Below are 23,463 nucleotides of genomic sequence, written 5' to 3'. Positions count from 1 at the left end.
AGCCAACACCGCTCGCACCCCGATCACCTCTACCACCAGCACACCGTCGGCACCCCATGCGCGCGAGTCTAGCCACCTCCCCTATCGCTGCGGCCTTCCCTCTGGCCTCGCGCACGCCTGCTGCCAACCCGACCAAGGTCGAGGGAGAGAAGTTTAGCCTGGCCAACAAATTCAGTTTGATGTTTCCATTTTTTGAACAACTTGAGTTAGATGTATAAGGGCTTCAGTTTGATGCGTGTGTGCTCATGTGTGTTCGGCTGTGTGTGCTTGCTCGTGTGATTCCCAAAAAATGTCTGGCCGGTGACTACTGCCTGCCAATCCTGTATGTTGCCTATGGTGCAGTGCACATGTTTGTATTTATGCCTCATTGGAGTATCTAACTTGTCTTGCAGAGTAGTACTCTCTCTCTCTGTCTCAAAATAAGTGACTCAAAAGTGACCTAACTTTGTAGTGCAAAGTTGGGTCAAAGTTGGGTTTGGGTCATTTTTGAGCCACTTATTTTAGAACTGAGGGAGTATGCGTTACAGATGAAGATGGTTTCTTTGTGTAGACTACAAATGTACAAAATATGAAAGTTGGGTTGCAATTCCACTACGTGTGATGTTTTTTCATAGAAAGATACTATGGAAGTTCATAGAGTAATTTTGAGGGAGTTCAAACTGAACTGAAGAACACGTAGCTGATAATCTTGTTCTGGAGGACAGCTTGAGTGTTGGGGAAGCCGCCGGCAACCGCGTCCTCAGCCGCCTCCACAGCATCAGGGAGCACATCGGTGACTCCCTCTTCGCGCACTCAAATGAGCTTGTTGCAGTCTTCACCAGGTCCAAACCTTGTTTCCCTTGCAGTGTCACTAACTTTTATTTATTTATGATAAGCTTATGCCAGTATGTAAATCTCCTGCCGGTGGCCAGCAGAGAACTGTTATGTACTCCAATTGACTAGATTTGTCCTAGTGTGCAACTTCATTCCTGCTCAAGAAATCTGGTCAAGTAATCAAATGTTTAAACAAGTTTTTGTCGAAACCTAGTACTGAACACTGATGGCACACCTCATGCTATTAGGGCTCTGTTGGTGGCTGCCAGATCTGACTGCACGTGCACTTTTAGCTTCGCTGGTGCAGCTGTCCTAGTGCTAATCAGTACTTCTGAATATGATGTACTAATCGGTCTACCGATACCTGGATCTCATAGGATCTATGTGGCACAACATCTCACTGAACTGAATACCACATAATGTTGTCAAGTTTAGTAAATGAACCGTCAAAACCAGCGCTGTAATATTTTGAATGGAATTCCAAATACTTCTCTGAATTGCAAATATATTTGGTGGATCTTACTCTATGCTATAATTCTGAATGATATATGGTGTATCTTATGTGGCATATGACCATGCTTTTGTGTAGATTGGTCAACCTTGGAAATGGAATGCTGCAGTCCCACCAGATCATTGCTGAGTACAACGAGCTACCCTACCGCAACATTTAAGAAGGGAACCACATCCTAGCTGTGGAGGAACCACCGAGTGACACGGTGAATGCTCCAGCTCCACTCCGCGGGCGCAGTCCAGTGTCTCTACAGAGAAGTGGAAAGCAATCAGACTGAGTAAGCAAAAAAATGTGTAGTGTTGCTATAACAGCCCGAAACTGATGTTCTAGAAGATTCTTCTTTTATTTTATTGTTGTCGTGTGATTTATCTGGTTGTCGCACTCATCGTTGCATCACGCGCATCATCCATATTGCATTTATACTTGGTTGCATCATTTTTCAAAAACTTGCATCTCTTGTTAGTTGCCGGTTCTCTCTGTTTTTATTGTTGACCGTTTCGAGACCAATCACACATGTCCGCGGCATCATTAATATTTTGTTTTTAAAAATGTGTATAAAACTTTCTTGAATTGGATTGAAAGTTGCCATACGGTTTTAATATAGTCTAGATAGGCCGTCTGTCAAATTTCGTTGCAATCAAAGTCCGTTTGATACGTGAACCGTTAAACATATGGCGGTACTAGCTGGTAATCCATGGGACGTTTTCGGATTTTAAAACTTTGTCACGGGCCTCTCTTCCCTCTCTTCTCAGCCCAACCCCTCTAAACATTCCACCTAGCCAACCTCCACTTCCGCAGTCGTCACTTCCGCAGTCGTCCGATCGCAATCGCGAGGTCTAAATCGGGCTAAGAACCCTCAAACCCTAGCCTCCCTGCATATTTAAACCACCTCCACATGCCATTTTTGGATACCACCCTCTCCCACATGCCATTTTTGGATACCACCCTCTCCCACACCATACTAGCCGCCACAATCCCATCCAAATCCGGCTCCGTGAGCCCCTGCCCACCACTTGGCGAGCCTTGCCGAGCCCCGCTGTCGCATGCGGCAATTCCACCGCCGCCATGTGGCCTCCCCGTTGCCCCAGCGCCTCCCACGAGCCGCATGGGCCCGCGAGGCCCAGATTCGGTACTTCTCGGGCACGAGTCGTGTCGTCATCGCTCGCTCCCGATCTGGATCGGGAGAGCGAGCTCCTCTGCCCCGCCAGTGGCCCCATCTCCACCCGGCCCCGTCGCCCGTGCCACTCCGGCGAGCCGCCAGACTGTCATCGCTGGCGACAACCACCTCGCCAGAGGTCGGAGCTTCCCCCCACCCCCCGCTACTCTCTCTTCCTCTGTCACACCCTGTTTTTACCTCACTTCAAGTGTAGCCTTTTTAAAATCTGAGTTTATTAAAACTTTTTAAGCAAGTGCCATGAGTGCCCTGATTGTCATTGTTTGTGTGTATGTTTGAATGAGTGGATCCAAAAATAGCTTATTATAACATGACACTTTCATAAAAACCTTTTTCTCATTTTTGACTATTTCAAAACCTTGCTTTGAGTTTGCACTACAAGTCCCTAATGTCAAGGGAGTGCCTTCACCCAAGGATGGTAATCTAGTTTTAGAACTATTTTAACGCTCCAATATCACAAAATAATTATTTTATAAAGTATTTTCCTATTTTATTTGCATGTCCTTTTCTGAGGCCAGAAATGATATTTCTGTATGAAAAACTACTTTTCTGTCTTAGAAAAATCTGAGAAAATTTGAAGATACTTAGAGGACATATATTTTCCATACATAAGATTTTCAACCCCTATTATGTTCAAAATATTTGAACAAATCCTTGAAAACCTATTTTGTCTGTTTTGACTTTTTGGAATTTCCAATAAATTCCCAGAAAATTCTAGCATGCTTCTCATACTATATTTGGTGGCGATGCCCAGTTTCACCTCAATGCCCAGTTTAAGCATAACCTATTCTGTCTGTTGGTCTAGGCTGATGGCTGGGCTCCCGTTTAGCCCCAAGATTTCCGCTAGTAGATGTATCGGTGTGATTGGCCTTATAGGCCCTACCTATGTGAACTTGACCTTGACGGTCATTTGTTGTAATAATCGATATGTTGGATGTAAGACTCTTTATATTCAATATATGTGTGTTCGGTGAGCATTGATCTCTCGGATCACTCAGCACATTCATTCGGCGAGCTCGACTAGTAGGTCGGGGTCCTCATAGAGCTGGTATTAGAGCGATCCTAACTGTAGGAAGCCTTAGGTAGCATGGACGATAACCGAGACGAGTAGTACGCTCAACCCTTACACTTGAGATTTTCGACACCCTACTACCATTTCATACCACCCCCAGAAATTCTAACCCTCCTAAAAACCTTGTAGATGGTCACCGTACCTGAGATGCTTCTGGAGACGGGCTTTCCCCTACTCTTGGGAGACAGCCTGGAGAAGTGTCAAGTACGCCGCACGCCCATTTTTCTCTACCACGAGCACTGGGTCAACACCGACACAAAGGAATATCACGTGGTCGTGATAGTGAAGGCAAACGACTCCCCAACTAGTTGGTTCTTTGAAGGACCATAGGTGGAGAATCTGATGTTGGCAGTGGAGACAGCCGCACGAGGGGTGCTCGTGCATCTCCGCGACATCCTTCCCGAGATGGCAAACGAGCCGGCTACTCGTCACCTGCCTTTTATTAAGGACGTGATTGATGGGAGATGGACGCTTAACCCATCCTCGGAGGACGGGACGCCACTCAGGTTTCAGACCTACTTCAGCCTCTCCGCCGACACCTTGACTCACCTTATGATCAAGGAGTCCATGACGCTTCACCAAGAACTGCACCAAGTCAAGGACCTACTTCGCCTAGAAAAGATGAAGACCCGCAAGGTCAAAAAGGAAGGAGCATGCCTTCTGAGGAGGGACACCTCCGCTCCAGGCCACCCCTATTCAGAGTCGCTGTCTGACCGCGGAAGAATACACTGAGCTCCTCACCGCTTCGCCAACGAAGAGACGACGTGATGGACCATTCCCATCTCCCATACCTCTGAAGGAAGAAGGTACCGACCAGGATGAAGATGAAGACCCTGCAGAACCTGCATATAAGACCGAGCAGTCCGCCGCTTAGACGAATGTCTTAGGCAGATCAGGAGTCTCCCGAGCGTAGCTGAGTCCATGTATCGGTTCATGAGAACCATGAGTGTTGTGTGTTCCTGTTTGATGCAAGCCGCATTTCTGCCTTAGGCAGCTTGTAAGTGACTACATCACTTGTTTTAATTTAATGCATTAGTTTTCTCAAAACCTTTTTGTTAGACTCACACACTAGCACAGCACCAAACTCCCTTATCTAGGAGCGTCATCCCTTATGATTCCCTGACCACTTCGGTATATTGACCTGTCTGCTCCCCAAACAGGATGGTGATTTCAACCCGCACCAGCACCATAGGCAACCCCAACACTGCCACTTCTATCCAGCAGCAGAGAACTGGTGGGTCCGCTCAAGCTGGAGATCACCTTTAGCAGCAGCAAGGCGACATTCCCCCGCCACCGCCTCCTGCGGAGAGCCTGGCAGTGGCTCAGTTCCTCCAAGCTCTCCGAGAGGAACGTCAAGCCAACAACGTCGCCACCCAACAGCTGGCTCAAGTCTTAGTGAACAATCCACCGCAGAACTGAAATGGCAACAGTCGCTCCACTATGTCTGAGTTTATGAGGACTACACCTCCCATATTCACGGAGACAACTGAACCATTGTATTCCGATGACTGGATCCGCACCATCGAAGACCTCCTCATGGTGGTCAAATGCACCGATGGCCACGAGAAAGTCCTTTATGCTTCTCACTGTCTCGGAGGCACATCCAGAGCCTGGTGGGACGGGTTCCAGATCATGCGAGAAGGGCAAGCTATCACTTGGCTTGTGTTCAAGGAACGGTTTCGCACCACTCACATTCCTCCTGGAATGATGACTATTAAGAAGCGGGAATTCTGAGCCTTGAGGCAAGGCACTGGAACCATCAAGGAGTATGTGCAAGAGTTTAACCTTTTATCAAGATATGCACCAGAAGACGTCAACACTGAAGCTGTGAAGGTGGAACGCTTCTTGGAAGGGCTGCAACAGTCGCTTCGGTATCATCTGGTTGTCTGTGAATGTCGGACCTTCTGCGATCTGGTAAACAAGGCCCTCATGCTGGAGGATAAGCATCGTGCTGTGGATGACACACGTAAGCGCAAGTTGATGGGCAATGGAGGACCCAGTAACCAGAAATCACGCCTGTGGCAGTCAGCCCCGGCAAGACCCAACTACCAACAACAGTAGTATAAGGCACCAACGTTCCGCTAGAACTACCAGCCCCAGCAGCAAGTCAACCCCAAGCGAGCAAGCAATCCGCCCAACAACGGTGGAGTCAAGCCCAACATCCCAGGGCAGGTTACCTGCTTTGGATGTGGACAGACTAGGCACTACTCCAGGCGGTGCCCCAATAAGAAACCCGACGCACCGCACCCCAATGCACCTAATCAAGGACAAGGTCAAGGAGCGCCAGGAAGGAACCAAGCTCCCCGCAACCAGCAATACCACAGAAGGGGACGCACTAATCACATCTCCGCAGAAGAAGCACAGGAAGACCCAGACTGCATTCTGGGTACGTTCCTCATCAACTCCGCCCTAGCAATAATATTGTTTGATTGTGGTGCTTCGCTTTCTTTTGTCACTCAAAAGTTTGCGAAAAAATGTGGTTTGAAGCCTACCCTCCTTAATGGGCAAATGGCCGTACATACACCCGGAGTAGTTCTAAGGACCAACCTAGGATGTAGAGGAGTTGGGATCAATATTAATGGGATAAGCTTCACAGCAGATCTCATCGTCATTAAGTCACAAGGCTTGGACGTGATCCTTGGAATGGATTGGTGATACGTTCCAAACGTATCTATAATTTCTTCTTGTTCCATGATCTTTTGGGTGGCATTGTTATATGTTTTGCTACACTTTTATAACTTTTTACACATATTTGGACTAACCTACTAACTCAGTGCACCCAATGCCAGTTTCTGTCTGCTCATGTCTTTTTTGCACGGACTTCTACCCAAATTTCCAGAGTCCCAAAAATCCCGAGAAAAAAAATATAAAAATCAGCGTGAAGGAAGCTTCCGGAGCACCGAAAATGGGCCAGAGGGGAGCCAGGGGCTGCCCAAGTGGCCTCCCTGCGCGGCCTGGCCCCTGGTCGCGCCCACAGGTCGCATGGGTGGGACCCACCTCCTCTGACGCCCTCCTTTGGCCTATATTTACCCCTCCGATCAGAAACCCTTCCATCATATCCAATTTCTACGCAAATTTCTCCATCGTTCCGCCGCCGCAGCGCTTCCGAGATCAGGAGCGTCAGGAGACCTCTTCCCAGCACCCTGCTAGAGGGAGGATTGACCTCAGGGAGCTTCTCCACCGCCATGAAAGCTTCCCGTACGTGCTGTGAGTAGTCCTCCTTGGACCATGAGTCCTTGACCAGTAGTTATGTGATGTATTCTCTCCAATCTTGTGCTTCAATGATTAGCCCTTGTGAGCTGCCCTACATGATCAAGGCACCTATGTAATTTTCCTGCTATTGCTATGCTTGGTTTGTTGGGATCCGATGGATTATGAGATTATGTTCAGATTGTGTGATTTATATATTTGATTATCCTTTTATATTATGTTCTTTAGTGATTCATGCATGTTCTCCGTTGCTCATTGTTGCTTTGACCGAGTAGTAGATTGTAACTCCAAGAGGGAGCGTTATGCATGATTGTGGGTTCATGCCCCCTGATGTCTATCTTGAGTGACAGAAACATGAGACTAGGGGATGTGTTGTTGCCACCAGGGAGAAAACAATGGTGCTTGTGACCGTGGTTGAAAGGATTGTTTACCTTACGCAAAGTTCGTTAATGCAGTTATCCGTTGCTTTGAGTTTAAACTTTGGGTGGGGCTCGCAACTTAATACCAGCGAGATGTTCTGGATATATATCTCAAGGTGGATAATTAGTAAGTAGATGCTGATGAATAAATGGTCTACTTGTCTTGACGTACTGCCCATTACTATTGAGCCTCTAACTTTCAAGTAGCATAATTAGCATTGTGGTGCGTTTATAATTTTGTCAATTGTCTAGCTGTAATTTGTTTACCCATGCATAATTGTTTATCGTCTTTTGGGAGAGAGTCATCAGTAGTGAATATCATGTGACTCGGGGCCATATTACCACCATTGCTTACACCTCCAACATTTACTGCTTTATTTACTTTTTCGTTGCAATCACTATCACTATTCCTTGTGTTTTGATCCTTTGCAAACAACAAGGCCGGAGAGATTGACAACCTCTCTGTACTCGTTGGGAGCAAAGTTATTTGTTGTGTGTGCATGTCCACGTCTTCTGCTAGCGCTAGAGCAACGGACACCTACTTGTTGATCCTCGGAGTCCTCCTGGTTCGATAAACCTTATAGTCCCCGTGTAAGGGAAATCTGTTGCTGACTACATCTCCACCTTCCACTTGGGGTAACCAACGAGGGGCGAGAAGTATATCCATCAACTCATCATCAAGCAAATTCCCGGCGCCGTTGCCGGGGACTCCAGTCTTCAAGATAGGGGAGTTGCACACTATCCTTTACCTTTGCTTTTTAGTCTTGTTAGTTTGCTTTCTAGTTTTTGCTTTAGAGTCTTATACCAAAAACCACAAAAAAATTAGTTGCTTTGTTCTTGCTTGTTGCCGCTGCTATGGGTTCCACCAAAAACACCAAGTTGTGTGACTTCACTAGTCACAACGACTTTACATGCACTCCTATTGCTGCTCCCGCCACTCGGGCTACCTCCTGTGAGATTAAACCTGCTTTACTGAACCTTGTTATGAAAGAACAGTTCTCCGGTGCTGGAGATGATGCTACTTTGCACTTGAATAATTTTGGTGAGCTTTGTGATATACAAAAATATAAAGAAGTAGATGGTGACACTGTTAAACTTAAGTTTTTTCCTTTCTCCTTGCCAGGAGGAGCTAAAGTGTGGCTTCAATCTTTGCCTAGGAATATCATAGATTCTTGGGATAAGTGCAAAGTTGCTTTTGTTGGGAAGTATTACCCGCCTGCTAAGATTATCCAGTTAAGAAGTAACATTATATATTTTAGGCAACTGGATAATGAACACGTTGCCCAAGCTTGGGAACGTAAGAAATCTCTTGTGAAGAATTGCCGTACACATGGTTTGACTACTTGGATGGTTATCCAAACTTTCTATACAGGATTGAACTTTACCTCGCGGAATCTGTTAGACTCGGCCGCGGGAGGAACCTTTATGTCAACTACACTTGGTGCTGCCACGAAACTATTGGATGAGATGATGAAAAATTATTCTCAATTGAACACCGAGAGAGCTCCAACATGTACGAAGGTAAACTCTGTTGAGGAGATCTCCTCCCTTAATGATAAGGTTGACATGATCATGACTTTACTCACTAAGCAAGCTCCTATTGATCCTCATGATGTTCCTTGAAATTCTTTGGTTGCTCAATAAAGAGAGCAAGTTGATGTTAATTTTATCTCTAGAAACAACTTTAATAATAATAATGCTTATAGGAGTGATTTTGGTAGCAATCCTAGACCTTTCCCATCCAACAACTATGGAAACAACAACACCTATAGTTACACTCCTAATGATAGAAGACCGCCTAGTTATGAAAAACTTTTAGAGATAGAGAAGGCTACAAATAATTATATGCACACCCAATATGAACAAAACAAGGCCTTCACTAGACAATTAGATGAGCACTCTTCTATTTTGCAAAACATTGGAAGACAACTTGAGAGCCTGAATAGCGATATTTCCAATCTCCAAACTAGACTCACCACCACGGAGACCCAAGTTTCCAATATGTCTCACACAGAGGCCACTTTGATAAATCAAATGGAAACCAAACCTGAAGTGGTTGTATCTCAAGAAGAGGAAGATAGGATTAAGAGCCTTCCTACACACACTACCATTGCTACTATACAAGTTGTTGAGGATCTCAAAACTTTTAGCACCCATCACACCCCTAGTCCCAATGGACCTATTAATGGTGATACTAATACCTCAACTATAGGACAAGAAGATCCTTTGAATTTAGAGACTACCAAAAGAATGAGCTTAGATGGCATTATCACCACTTTAATTAATGGTAGTAATCATGATTTTGATAATTGTAGTCTTTCCGAAGTGATCATCTTTTTGCAAAGAATGGCTAGACTCCCACACTAGTACACTCAATATTGCCTTCACTGAGCATATTATCAATGCTCTTATCAAAGCTAGGGAGGAGAAGCTCAAGCTAGATACTTATATTCCTATAAAACTAGAAGATGGTTGGGATCCTATGATCAAGATTAAATTGAATAATATCTCTTGCTTTGCTTTATGTGATGTTGGAGCTAGTGCCTCCGTTATGCGCAAAATAATGTATGATATGCTTGATTTGAAACCTTTTGATAAGTGTCTTTTTTGTGTTCGTCTTGTTCATTCTTCCATAAAGAAACCTTTAGGGAGAATTGATGATGTTCTTATTATTGTCAATGATAATTATGTGCCAGTTGATTTTCTTATTATGGACATTGAGTGTGATCCCTCATGTCCAATTATTTTGGGACGTCCTTTTCTCCGCACCGTTGGTGTTATCATTGACATGAAAGAAGGGACCATTAGATTCCAATTTCCCCTTAAAAGGGAATGGAACACTTCCCTCGAAAGAAGATCAAGTTACCTTATGAGTCCATCATTTGGGCAAGCTATTCTTATGGATTTGATAATACTTGCTCTTTTTGCATCATGCCTAGCTCAAAGGCATAAAAGAAAGCGCTTGTTGGGAGGCAACCCAATTTGTTTTTTAATTTTAGTTTTAGCGGTCTTGATGCTTGTTACTATTGTAGCAACATCATTGTATCTTTATTTTCAAGCTTTGTGCCAAGTTTTAGCCTCTGATTGCAAGAAAGTTCAAAAGTTGTGACATGTTGTCCAGAAACAGATTCTGTCTGCTTGACAGACAATTTCGCCAAAAATCTCCAGATCATCTGTTTGATCTGATTTTTTGTGACAACATGCTCTATATAATTGTGTTTCTGGCGTCTGTTCTGAGTTTCTTACTTTGATTTGCAGAAGTACCCCGAAGCAATTATGTACTACCTTCTGTTCTGTTTTTCACAGATTCTGCCATGTTTTGCGCTTTCATCGTTTTGCAAATCTTAAGCTTGCTTTTCCTTCGCAAAAATCTTTTGGCAATCATGAGAAACAGTAGATTTTCATGAAAATCTTTATTTCCAGTAGGTAATAAATTATTTTATTATGGTTACTAACCACTCTAATTAGCTTATGATGAGTTTCGTATGAAGGGAGTTTTCAAGTATGCGATGAAAGATGATGAATGAAGATCCAAGAGTGTCAAGCGCTCAAGCTTGGGGATGCCCCATGCATCCCCAATAAATATTCAAGGAGACTCAAGCGTTTAAGCTTGGGGATGCCCCCGTGCATCCCCTTCTCCATCAACAATCATCAGTTCGTCCATCTCCATGCTATATTTTTATCACTTCATACGTTATGTGATATGCTTGGAGTGTCCCTCTCTTTACTTTTTAGTTTTTTTAGTTTTGCTTGCTGTTCATAACAATTCGGAACCTAGCCTTCCTTGTTTGGGAGATAAATACCCTCCACTCCACCCTAGAACACAACATAGGTTTTCATGCTTATCTTTTATGTGTGTTCTTTATCTTTTCATAGCTGCTGTCAGGCTTAGCTCTTAGTTTTCATGCTTTATCTTTTTAAGAGCCATTATTTAGGTTGCTTTTGGAACTCTCTTGAGTTATCATGCTTATCTTGTTTAGAGAGTTGGCTTGTTGCACTGAGTTGTGTGTCTTGCATGAGTAGGTAATTGAGGTTGCTATTTAAGTATAGTAGTAACTTGCAATAGTTTTGAGGTATTGATTTGAGTAATGTTTGGACTATTGGTGACAAGAGCTTGAGCCTATTAGTGATAGGCGTATTTTGGGAAATTCGTTTATTTTTAAAAAACTAAAAAATATTTGAGAACTCTAGCTACTAGATTGATCGCTAACCTCTGGAGGGGTTGGAATATATAGAGTACCCTCACGTTACCATGGGTCGAGGATGCGCAAGGATAACCAAACCCTCAAACACTCCTCCTTGGGGTACTTGTCTCTTTGTGAATTTCCTGACTAGATAGAGAGTTACCAATAATAAGTGTATGATTTCTTCGGACTAATGCGAGTATTCGATTGTTGGCACTTCCACTATCCATATTTTGCTAGCCTATTCAGTAACGTGCATTGCCCTTTCTCATCTTGAGAGTTGGTGCAAACTTCGCCGGTGCATCCAAACCCTTGGCATGATACGCTCTGTCATCATAAGCCTCATTTTATCTTTCCTCAAAATAGTCACCATACCTACCTATTAAGGCATTTCCATAGCCTTTCCGAGATACACTGCCATGCAACATCCACCATCTCATGACTTGACCTTCATGTCATACATGCTTTTGCTTGATCGAGGAGTCGCATGCTAGTTGGGGCTTGCCCTTATTATTGCTACATGACGCGCTAGTTTCATTGCATATCCTGCTACACTGGCAAAGGCATACATTTGCATACATCATGATAGTTTTCATTTGTCTTTATGTGAGTACTTCATATAAAGTGTGATGATCTTCTTTTGATTCATGTAAAACATAGAGTGTTGCCCTTAAGTGCGGAAAAGATCCCAAAGAGGAAAAATTAAAAGATCTCAAAGAGGACAAATGAAAAGATCCCAAAGAGGACAAATAAGAGATAAATAGAAAGAGTCAAAGAGGCCACAAAAAAAATAAAATAAAATAAGAGAGAAGGGGGCAACACTACTATTCCTTTTGAAAGATCCACACTCGTACTCCAGTGTTATATTTGTACTACATAGAGATTATCATTCATGCATAACTATGTGGGGACCCTTACATTATAGAACTTGGCTTGTATATGCCAATGATGAGCCTCCTCAAATGAGCTCTAGGTCTTCATGAGCAAGCAAGTTGGATGCACCCCCACTAGTGTTGGGTAACGTAGCATAAATTCAAAATTTTCCTACGCATATTCAGATCTTCCTATGGAGAGACCAGCAACGAGAGAGTGGTAAGAGCATCTTCATACCTTTGAAGATCGCTAAGCGGAAGCGTTGCTAGAACGCGGTTGATGGAGTCGTACTCGCAGCGATTCCGATCTAGCGCCGAACTACGACACCTCCGCGTTCAACACACATGCAGCCCGATGACGTCTCCCGCACCTTGATCCAGCAAGGAGGAGGGAGAGGTTGGGGAAGAACTCCAGCAGCACGACGGCATGGTGTCGATGGAGAGACGAGGTCTCCCGGCAGGGCTTCGCCAAGCACCGACAAAGAGGAGGAGGGAGAAGGGCAGGGCTGCGCCGAGAGAGAGGCAAAAGTCTGATCTCCAATGGCCAAAAGTGCCCACTATATATAGGGGAAGGGAGGGGCTGCGCCCCCTTGAGGGTTTCCCTCTCCTGGGGGGGGGGGGGGGGCGACAGCCCTAGATGGGGGCTGGTGCGGCGGACAAGGGGGGAGGAGGGGTGTGGCGCACCCCTGGTGGGCCTTAGGCCCACCTGGCTTAGGGTTTGCCCCCCTTTTCTCTCCCCCACGCATTGGGCTGAGTGGGGAGGCGCACCAGCCCACCTAGGGGATGGTTCCCTTCCCCACTTGGCCCACCTTACCTCCCGGGGTCGTTGCCCCCCTTCGATGGACCCCCCGGGCCACCTCCGGTGGTCCCGGTACGTTACCGGTGATGCCCGAAACACTTCCGGTATCCGAAACCATCCGTCCTATATATCAATCTGTACCTCCGGACCATTCCGGAGCTCCTCGTGACGTCCGGGATCTCATCCTGGACTCCGAACAACTTTCGGTAACCTCGTATAACAATTCCCTATAACCCTAGCGTCATCGAACCTTAAGTGTGTAGACCCTACGGGTTCGGGAGACACGCAGACATGACCGAGACGCCTCTCTGGCCAATAACCATCAGCGGGGATTGGAGACCCATCGTGGCTCCCACTTTCTCCACGATGATCTCATCGGATGAACCACGATGTCAAGGATTCAATCAATCCCGTATACGGTTCCCTTTGTCTGTCGGTATAGAACTTGCCCGAGATTCGATCGTCGGTATACCTATACCTTGTTCAATCTCGTTACCGGTAAGTCTATTTACTCGTTCCGTAGCACGTCATCGTGTGACTAACTCCTTAGTCACATTGATCTCATGATGATGTTCTACCGAGTGGGCCCAGAGATACCTCTCCGTCACACGGAGTGACAAATCCCGATCTCGATTCGTACCAACCCAACAGACACTTTCGGAGGTACCTGTAGTGCACCTTTATAGTCACCCAGTTACGTTGTGACGTTTGATACACCCAAAGCACTCCTACGGTATCTGGGAGTTGCACAATCTCACGGTCAAAGGAAAAGATACTTGACATTAGAAAAGCTTTAGCATACGAACAATACGATCTAGTGCTATGCTTAGGATTGGGTCTTGTCCATCACATCATTCTACCAACGATGTGATCCCGTTATCAATGACATCTAATGCCCATGATCAGGAAACCTTGATCATCTATTGACTAACGAGCTAGCCAACTAGAGGCTTGCTAGGGACACATTGGGATCTATTTATTCACACATGTATTACTGTTTCCTGTTAATACAATTATAGCATGAACAATAGACGATTATCATGAACAAGGAAATATGATAACAACCATTTTATTATTGCCTCTAGGGCATATTTCCAACAGTCTCCCACTTGCACTAGAGTCAATAATCTAGTTACATTGTGATGTATCGAACACCCATAGCATTATGGTGTTGATCATGTTTTGCTCGTGGAAGAGGTTTAGTCAACGGGTCTGCAATATTCAGATCCGTGTGTACTTTACAAATATCTATCACTCCACTCTGGACATGGTCCTGGATGGAGTTGTAGCGGCGTTTGATGTGCTTCATCTTCCGGTGAAACCTGGGCTCCTTGGCTATGGCAATGACCCCAGTGTTATCACAGAAGAGTGTCATTGGACCAGACGCGCTTGGAACCACTCCAAGGTCAGTGATGAGCTCCTTCATCCAAATTCCTTCATGAGCTGCTTCTGAAGCAGCTATGTCTCCGCTTCACATGTAGATGCTGCCACGACTTCTTGCTTGCTCTGCACCAGCTCACTGCCCCACCATTCAACACATATACGTATCCGGTCTGTGACTTAGAGTCATCCGAATCTGTGTCGAAGCTAGCGTCGACGTAACCCTTTACGACGAGCTTTTCGTCACCTCCATAAACGAGAAACATTTCCTTAGTCCTTTTCAGGTACTTAAGGATATTCTTGACCGCTGTCCAGTGTTCCATACCGGGATCACTTTGGTACCTCCCTACCAAGATTATGGCAAGGTTTATATCAGGTCTGGTACACAGCATGGCATACATTAGAGAGCCCACGGCTGATGCGTAGGGGACATAACTCATCTTCTCTCTATCTGCTGCCGTGGTCGGCGACTGAGTCTTACTCAATCTCACACCTTGCAAAACTGGCAAGAACCCTTTCTTTGAGTTTTCCATATTGAACTTCTTGAATATCTTGTCAAGGTATGTACTTTGCAAAAGACCTATGAGGCGTCTTGATCTATCTCTATAGGTCTTGATGCCTAATATGTATACAGCTTCTCCAAGGTCCTTCATCGAATAACTTTTGTTCAAATAGGCCTTTATGCTCTCCAACATCTCTATATTATTCCCCATCAATAATATGTCATCCACATACAGTATGAGGAAAGCTACCGAGCTCCCACTCACTTTCTTGTACAGACAGGCTTCTCCGTAAACCTGTATGAACCAAAACGCTTTAATCACCTCATTAAAGCGAATGTTCCAACTCCGAGATGCTTGCACCAGCCCATAGATGGAGCGCTGGAGCTTGCACACTTTGTTAGCACCCTTAGGGTCGACAAAACCTTCTGGTTGCATCATATACAACTCTTCCTTAAGGTTCCCGTTAAGGAACGCTGTTTTGATGTCCATTTGCCAAATTTCATAATCATAAAAGGCGGCAATTGCTAACATGATTCGGACTGATTTCAGCTTCGCTACGGGAGAGAAAGTCTCTTCGTAGTCAACTCCTTGAATTTGTCGAAAACCCTTTGTGACAAGTCGAGCTTTGTAAACGGTTACATTACTGTTTGCATAAGTCTTCTTCTTGAAGATCCATTTATTTTCTATGCCTCGTCGGTCATCGGGAAAGTCCACCAAAGTCCATACTTTGTTCTCATACATGGATCCTATCTCGGATTTCATAGCCTCAAGCCATTTGTTCGAATCCGGGCCCGCCATCGCTTCTTCATAGTTCGAAGGTTCACCGTTGTCTAACATAATGATTTCCATCACAGGGTTGCCGTACCACTCTGGTGCGGAGCGTGCCCTTGTGGACCTTCCCGGTTCAGTAGTAACTTGATCCGAAGCTTCATGATCATCATCATTAACTTCCTCTTCAGTCGGTGTAGGCGCCACAGGAACAACTTCCCGTGCTGCGCTACTATCCTGTTCGAGAGGAGGTGTAATTACCTCATCAAGTTCTACCTTCCTCCCACTTACTTCTTTCGAGAGAAACTCTTTCTCTAGAAAGGATCCGTTCTTGGCAACAAAGGTTTCACCTTCGGATCTAAGATAGAAGGTATACCCAATAGTTTCCTTAGGGTATCCTATGAATACACATTTCTTCGCTTTGGGTTCGAGCTTTTCTGGTTGAAGTTTCTTCACATAAGCATCGCAGCCCCAAACTTTAAGAAACAATAACTTAGGTTTCTTGCCAAACCATAGTTCATACGGTGTCGTCTCAACGGATTTAGACGGTGCCCTATTTAAAGTGAATGCTGCAGTTTCTAATGCGTATCCCCAAAATGATAGCGGTAAGTCGGTAAGAGACATCATAGATCGTACCATATCTAATAAAGTGCGATTACGACGTTCAGACACTCCGTTGCATTGCGGTGTGCCAGGCGGCGTCAGTTGTGAAACGATTCCACACTTCCTTAGGTGTGTGCCAAACTCGTGACTCAAATATTCTCCTCCACGATCAGATCGTAGACACTTGATTTTTCTGTCACGTTGATTCTCGACCTCACTCTGAAATTCCTTGAACTTTTCAAATGTCTCAGATTTGTGCTTCATCAAGTAGATATACCCATACCTACTCAAATCATCGGTCAGAGTGAGAACATAACAATAGCCACCACGAGCTTCAACGTTCATTGGACCACACACATCAGTATGTATTATTTCCAATAAGTCGGTTATTCTCTCCATTATACCTGAGAATGGAGTCTTAGTCATCTTGCCCATGAGGCACGGTTCACATGTGTCAAATGATTCAAAATCAAGAGACTTTAATAGTCCATCAGTATGGAGCTTCTTCATGCGCTTAACGCTGATATGACCAAGGCGGCAGTGCCACAAGTATGTGGGACTATCATTATAAACTTTACATCTTTTGGTACTCACGCTATGAATATGTGTAACATCACGATCGAGATTCATCAAGAATAAACCATTCACCAGCGGAGCATGACCATAAAACATATCACTCATATAAATAGAACAACCATTATTCTCTGACTTAAATGAGTAGCCGTCGCGCATTAGGCAAGACCCTGATACAATGTTCATGCTTAAAGCTGGTACTAAATAACAATTATTAAGGTTTAAAACTAATCCCGACGGTAGATATAGAGGTAGCATGCCGATGGCGATCACATCGACCTTTGAACCATTCCCGACGCGCATCGTCACCTCGTCCTTGGCCAGTCTCCGCTTATTCCGCAGTTCCTGCTTTGAGTTGCAAATGTGAGCAACAACACCGGTATCAAATACCCAGGAGCTACTACGAGCGCTGGTAAGGTACACATCAATAACATGTATATCACATATACCTTTAACGTTGCCGGCCTTCTTGTCCGCTAAGTATTTGGGGCAGTTCCGCTTCCAGTGACCTTTTCCCTTGCAATAGAAGCACTCAGTCTCAGGCTTGGGTCCATTCTTTTTCTTCTTCCCGGCATCTGGCTTACCGGGCACGGCAACAACTTTGTCGTCTTTCTTGAAGTTCTTCTTACCCTTGCCCTTCTTGAAACTAGTGGTCTTGTTGACCATCAACACTTGATGCTCTTTCTTGATTTCTACTTCTGCAGACTTGAGCATCAAGTACAACTCGGGAATGGTCTTCTCCATGCCTTGCATGTTGTAGTTAAGCACAAAGCCTTTGTAGCTTGGTGGGAGAGACTGGAGAATTATGTCAATTATAACATCATCTGGAAGTTCCACTCCAAGTGAAGTCAGACGACCGTGTAACCCAGACATTTTGAGTATGTGCTCACTGATAGAACTGTTCTCCTCCATCTTACAGCTAAAGAACTTGTCGGAGACTTCATATCTCTCGACATGGGCATGAGCTTGAAAAACTAGCTTCAGTTCCTGGAACATCTCATATGCTCCGTGTTGCTCAAAACGCCTTTGGAGCCCCGTTTCTAAACTGTATAACATGCCACACCTAACCAGAGAGTAGTCATCACTCCGCGTTTGCCAGACGTTCAGAATGTCCTGGGCTGCTGCGGGAGCGGGAGGGTCACCTAGCGGCGCATCAAGGACATAAGCCTTTTTAGCTGCTTCAAGGATGAGCTTCAAGTTGCGAACCCAGTCCGCATAGTTGCTACGATCATCTTTCAGCTTGTTTTTCTCTAGGAATGCGTTGAAATTGAGGTTGACGTTGGCCATCTACAATATTTATAAAGACAAACCTTTTAGACTAAGTTCATGACAATTAAGTTCATTTAATCAAATTAAGTATGAACTCCCACTTAAATCGACATCCCTCTAGTCATCTAAGTGATACATGATCCATGTTAACTAACCCGTGTCCGATCATCACGTGAGACGGACTAGTCACCATGGTGAGCAATTTCATGCTGATCGTATTCAACCATACGACTCATGTTCGACCTTTCGGTCTCTTGCATTCGAGGTCATGTCTGTACATGCTAAGCTCGTCGAGTCAACCTAGGTGTTTCGCGTGTGTAAATCTGGCTTACACCCGTTGTATGCAAACGTTAGAATCTATCACACCCGATCATCACGTGGTGCTTCGAGACAACGAACCTTCGCAACGGTGCACACTTAGGGGAATACGTTCTCGAAATTTTAAGAGGGATCATCTTATTATGCTACCGTCGTTCTAAGCAATAAGATGTAAAACATGATAAACATCACAATGCAATCATATAGTGACATGATATGGCCATTATCATCTTCGCCCTTTCGATCTCCATCTTCAGGCATCGCATGATCATCATCGTCACTGGCGTGACACCATGATATCCATCATCGTGTCTTCGTGAAGTCGTCACGCCAACTACTACTATCACTACTACTATAGCTAACCGTTAGCAATGAAGTAAAAGTAATAAGCACATGGCGTTGCATCTCATACAATAAATTAAGACAACTCCTATGGCTCCTGCCGGTTGTCATACTCATCGACATGCAAGTCGTGAATCCTATTACAATAACATGATCATCTCATACATCATACATGCAACATCACAACTTTGGCCATATCACATCACATGTCAAACCCTACAAAAACAAGTTAGACGTCCTCTAATTCTTGTTGCAAGTTTTATGTGGCTGATTTGGGTTTCTAGCAAGAACGCCTTCTTACCTACATGACAGCCACAACGATGATATGCCAAAGCTATTTACCCTTCATAAGGACCCTTTTCATCAAATCCAATCCGACTAGAGTAGGAGAGATAGACACCCGCTAGCCACCTTTATGCACGGTGTGCATGTCTCTCGGTGGAACCAGTCTCACGTAAGCGTACGTGTAAAGTCGATCCGGGCCGCTTCATCCCACAATACCGCCGGAAAAGAATAAGGCTAGTAGCGGCAAGCAAATTGACAAATCATCGCCCACAACTTTTGTGTTCTACTCGTGCATAGAATCTACGCATAGAAAACCTGGCTCGGATGGCACTTTTGGGTAACGTAGCATAAATTCAAAAAATTTCTACGCATATTCAGATCTTCCTATGGAGAGACCAGCAACGAGAGAGGGGTAAGAGCATCTTCATACCTTTGAAGATCTCTAAGCGGAAGCGTTGCTAGAACGCGGTTGATGGAGTCGTACTCGCAGCGATTCCGATCTAGTGCCGAACTACGGCACCTCCGCGTTCAATACACGTGCAGCCCGGTGACGTCTCCCGCACCTTGATCCAGCAAGGAGGAGGGAGAGGTTGGGGAAGAACTCCAGCAGCACGACGGCGTGGTGTCGATGGAGAGGCAAGGTCTCCCGGCAGGGCTTCGCCAAGCACCGGCACACAGGAGGAGGAAGAAGGGCAAGGCTGCGCCGAGAGAGAGGCAAAAGTCTGATCTCCAATGGCCAAAAGTGCCCACTATATATAGGGGAAGGGAGGGGCTGCGCCCCCTTGAGGGTTTCCCTCTCCTGGGGGGGGGGGGGCAGCCCTAGATGGGGGCTGGTGCGGCGGTCAAGGGGGGGAGGAGGGGTGTGGCGCACCCCTGGTGGGCCTTAGGCCCAACTGGCTTAGGGTTTGCCCCCCCTTTTCTCTCCCCCACGCATTGGCCTGAGTGGGGAGGCGCACCAGCCCACCTAGGGGCTGGTTCCCTTCCCCACTTGGCCCACCTTACCTCCCGGGGTCGTTTCCCTCCTTCGGTGGACCCCCGGGGCCACCTCCGGTGGTCCCGGTGATCCCGGTACGTTACCCGTGATGCCCGAAACACTTCCGGTATCCGAAACCATCCGTCCTTTATATCAATATTTACCTCCGGACCATTCCGGAGCTCCTCGTGACGTCCGGGATCTCATCCGGGACTCCGAACAACTTTCGCTAACCTCGTATAACAATTCCCTATAACCCTAGCGTCATCGAACCTTAAGTGTGTAGACCCTACGGGTTCGGGAGATAGGCAGACATGACCAAGACGCCTCTCCGGACAATAACCATCAGCAGGGTCTGGATACCCATGGTGGCTCCCACTTGCTCCACGATGATCTCATCGGATGAACCACGATGTCAAGGATTCAATCAAACCCGTATACGATTCCCTTTGTCTGTCGGTATAGAACTTGCCCGAGATTCGATCGTCGGTATACCTATACCTTGTTCAATCTCGTTACCGGTGAGTCTCTTTACTCATTCCGTAGCACGTCATCGTGTGACTAACTCCTTAGTCACATTGAGCTCATGATGATATTCTACCGAGTGGGCCCAGAGATACCTCTCCGTCACACAGAGTGACAAATCCCGATCTCGATTCGTACCAACCCAACAGACACTTTCGGAGGTAACCGTAGTGCACCTTTATAGTCACCCAGTTACATTGTGACGTTTGATACACCCAAAGCACTCCTACGGTATCCGGGAGTTGCATAATCTCACGGTCAAAGGAAAAGATACTTGACATTAGAAAAGCTTTAGCATACGAACAATACGATCTAGTGCTATGCTTAGGATTGGGTCTTGTCCATCACATCATTCTCCCAATGATGTGATCCCTCTATCAATGACATCTAATTCCCATGATCAGGAAACCATGATCAGCTATTGACTAACGAGCTAGCCAACTAGAGGCTTGCTAGGGACACATTGTGATCTATTTATTCACACATGTATTACTGTTTCGTGTTAATACAATTATAGCATGAACAATAGACGATTATCATGAACAAGGAAATATGATAATAACCATTTTATTATTGCCTCTAGGGCATATTTCCAACAACTAGTTCCATTGGAGAGCTTACCTTAGCTCATATGTGCATCTGTTGCATGGCAATCCCTACTCCTCACATCATATCCATCATTTGGCTTTCTCTTGCCTATGGTTGTCCTCATTGATGTGAGCCTTTCACACCTTTTTGTCTTCCTTCCCCATCATTATTCTCTTTGCCACCCTAAGTGCCAACATATCTTGCTTGCGCTCATCCATTGCATGAGTGCTCAAAGTAGAAAGGGAGAGGATCATTTTGACTTGTGCCTGACTAGTGGTCTGGGGATGAGTCAAAATAAGATTCCAAAGGAGACCAAGTGTGAAGTTTAGTAGATTGAGTTCTCAATTAAAAATATATTTTTATGATCACAACCCATCTCCCACTTCTTGCACACAAACACTATTTGGAGACATTCGAGTCACGGACAGCGAGAGATTTTGCACCTTTATGTTCTTACTTTGCTAATTTCAATACTAAATATAGACTCTTACTTGTTATTGTCTTGACTTGAATTGCATATCTTACTTGCTTTACTTTGAAGTTCTTATATGTGTGTTAGCATGTCACCACAGAAATTATTTGTGTTATCATTTACATACTCGAGGACAAGTAGGAATTAAGCTTGGGGATGTTCATACGTCCCAAACGTATCTACAATTTTTTGCTTGTTCGATGATCTTTTGGGTTACATTGTTATATGTTTTGCAACACTTATATTTTTACACACATTTGGATTAATCTACTAACTCAGTGCACCCGGTGCGAGTTTCTGTCTGCTCATGTATTTTTTGCAGGGACTTTTACCCAAATTTCCAGAGTCCCAAAAATCCTGAGAAAAATATATAAAAATCAGCGTGACGGAAGCTTCCGGAGCACCAAAGATGGGCCAGAGGGGAGCCAGGGGCTGCCCCGGCGGCCTCCCTGCGCGGCCTGGCGCCTAGCCGCGCCCACGGGTCTCCTGGTTGGGCCCCAGCTCCTATGACCCCCTCCTTTGGCCTATATTTACCCCTCCGATCAGAAACCCTTCCATCATATCCAGAATCGCGAATTTCTCCATCGTTATGCCGCTGCAGCGCTTCCGAGATCGGGAGCGTCAGGAGACCTATTCCCGGCACCCTGTCGGAGGGAGGATTGACCTCCAGGAGCTTCTCCACCGCCATGGACGCTTCCCATACGTGTCGTGAGTAGTCCTCCTTGGACCATGAGTCAATGAATAGTAGCTATGTGATGTCTTCTCTCCAATCTTGTGCTTCAATGATTTGCCCTTGTGAGCTGCCCTACATGATCAAGGCACCTATGTAATTTTCCTGCTATTGCTATGCTTGGTTTGTTGGGATCCGATGGATTATGAAATTATGTTCAGATTATGATGAATTATATATTTGATTATCCTTTTATATTATGTTCTTTTGTGATTCATGCATGTTCTCCGTTGCTCTTTATTGCTTTGGCCGAGTAGTATATTGTAACTCCAAGAGGGAGCGTTATGCATGATTGTGGGTTCGGGCCCCTCGATGTCTAGCTTGAGTGACAAAAACATGAGACTAGGGGATGTGTTGTTGCCACCAGGGAGGAAACAACGGTGCTTGTGACCGCGGTTGCAAGGATTGTTTACCTTACGCAAAGTTCGTTAATGCAGTTGTCCATTGCTTTGAGTTTACACTTTGGGTGGGGCTCGCAACTTAATACCAGCGAGATGTTCTGGATAGATATCTCAAGGTGGATGGTTAATAAGTATATGCTGATGAGTAAACAGTCTACTTGTCTTGGCGTACTGCCCGTTACTATTGAGCCTCTAACTTTCAAGTAGCATAATTAGCATTGTGGTGCATTTATAATTCTGTCAATTGCCTAGCTGTAATTTGTTTACCCATGCGTAGTTGTTTATCATCTTTTGGGAGAGAGACATCACATCATGACTCAGGTCCATATTACCACCATTGCTTACACCTCCACCATGTACTGCTTTTTTTACTTTTCCGTTGCAATCACTATCACTATTCCCGCTTGTGTTTTGATCCTTTGCAAACTACAAGCCGAAGAGATTGACAACCTCTCTGTACTCATTGGGAGCAAAGTTATTTGTTGTGTTCTAGGTCCACGTCTTCTGCTAGCGCCAGAGCAGCGGACACCTACTTGTTGATCCTCGGAGTCCTCCTGGTTTGATAAACCTTACAATCCGTGTGTAAGGGAAATCTGTTGCTGACTACATCTCCACATTCCACTTGGGGTAACCAACGAGGGGCAAGAAGTATATCCATCGACTCGTCATCAATTGGTTG

At 45.2% G+C, this 23,463-nt stretch overlaps 1 long non-coding RNA gene across 1 annotated transcript; it reads left to right on the top strand.

Annotated features, from left to right (window-relative positions):
• The first annotated feature begins 273 nt into the window (after positions 1-273).
• On the top strand, positions 274-1,705 carry LOC123408426. Its single transcript, XR_006612745.1, has 2 exons — positions 274-821; positions 1,403-1,705. It is a non-coding gene; the product is annotated as an uncharacterized LOC123408426 (long non-coding RNA).
• The last annotated feature ends 21,758 nt before the right edge of the window (positions 1,706-23,463 follow it).

The sequence above is a fragment of the Hordeum vulgare genome, chromosome 1H (assembly GCF_904849725.1).
Source record: "Hordeum vulgare subsp. vulgare chromosome 1H, MorexV3_pseudomolecules_assembly, whole genome shotgun sequence".
Classification (NCBI taxonomy): domain Eukaryota; kingdom Viridiplantae; phylum Streptophyta; class Magnoliopsida; order Poales; family Poaceae; genus Hordeum; species Hordeum vulgare.
This window is presented reverse-complemented; position numbering and strand designations above follow the sequence as displayed.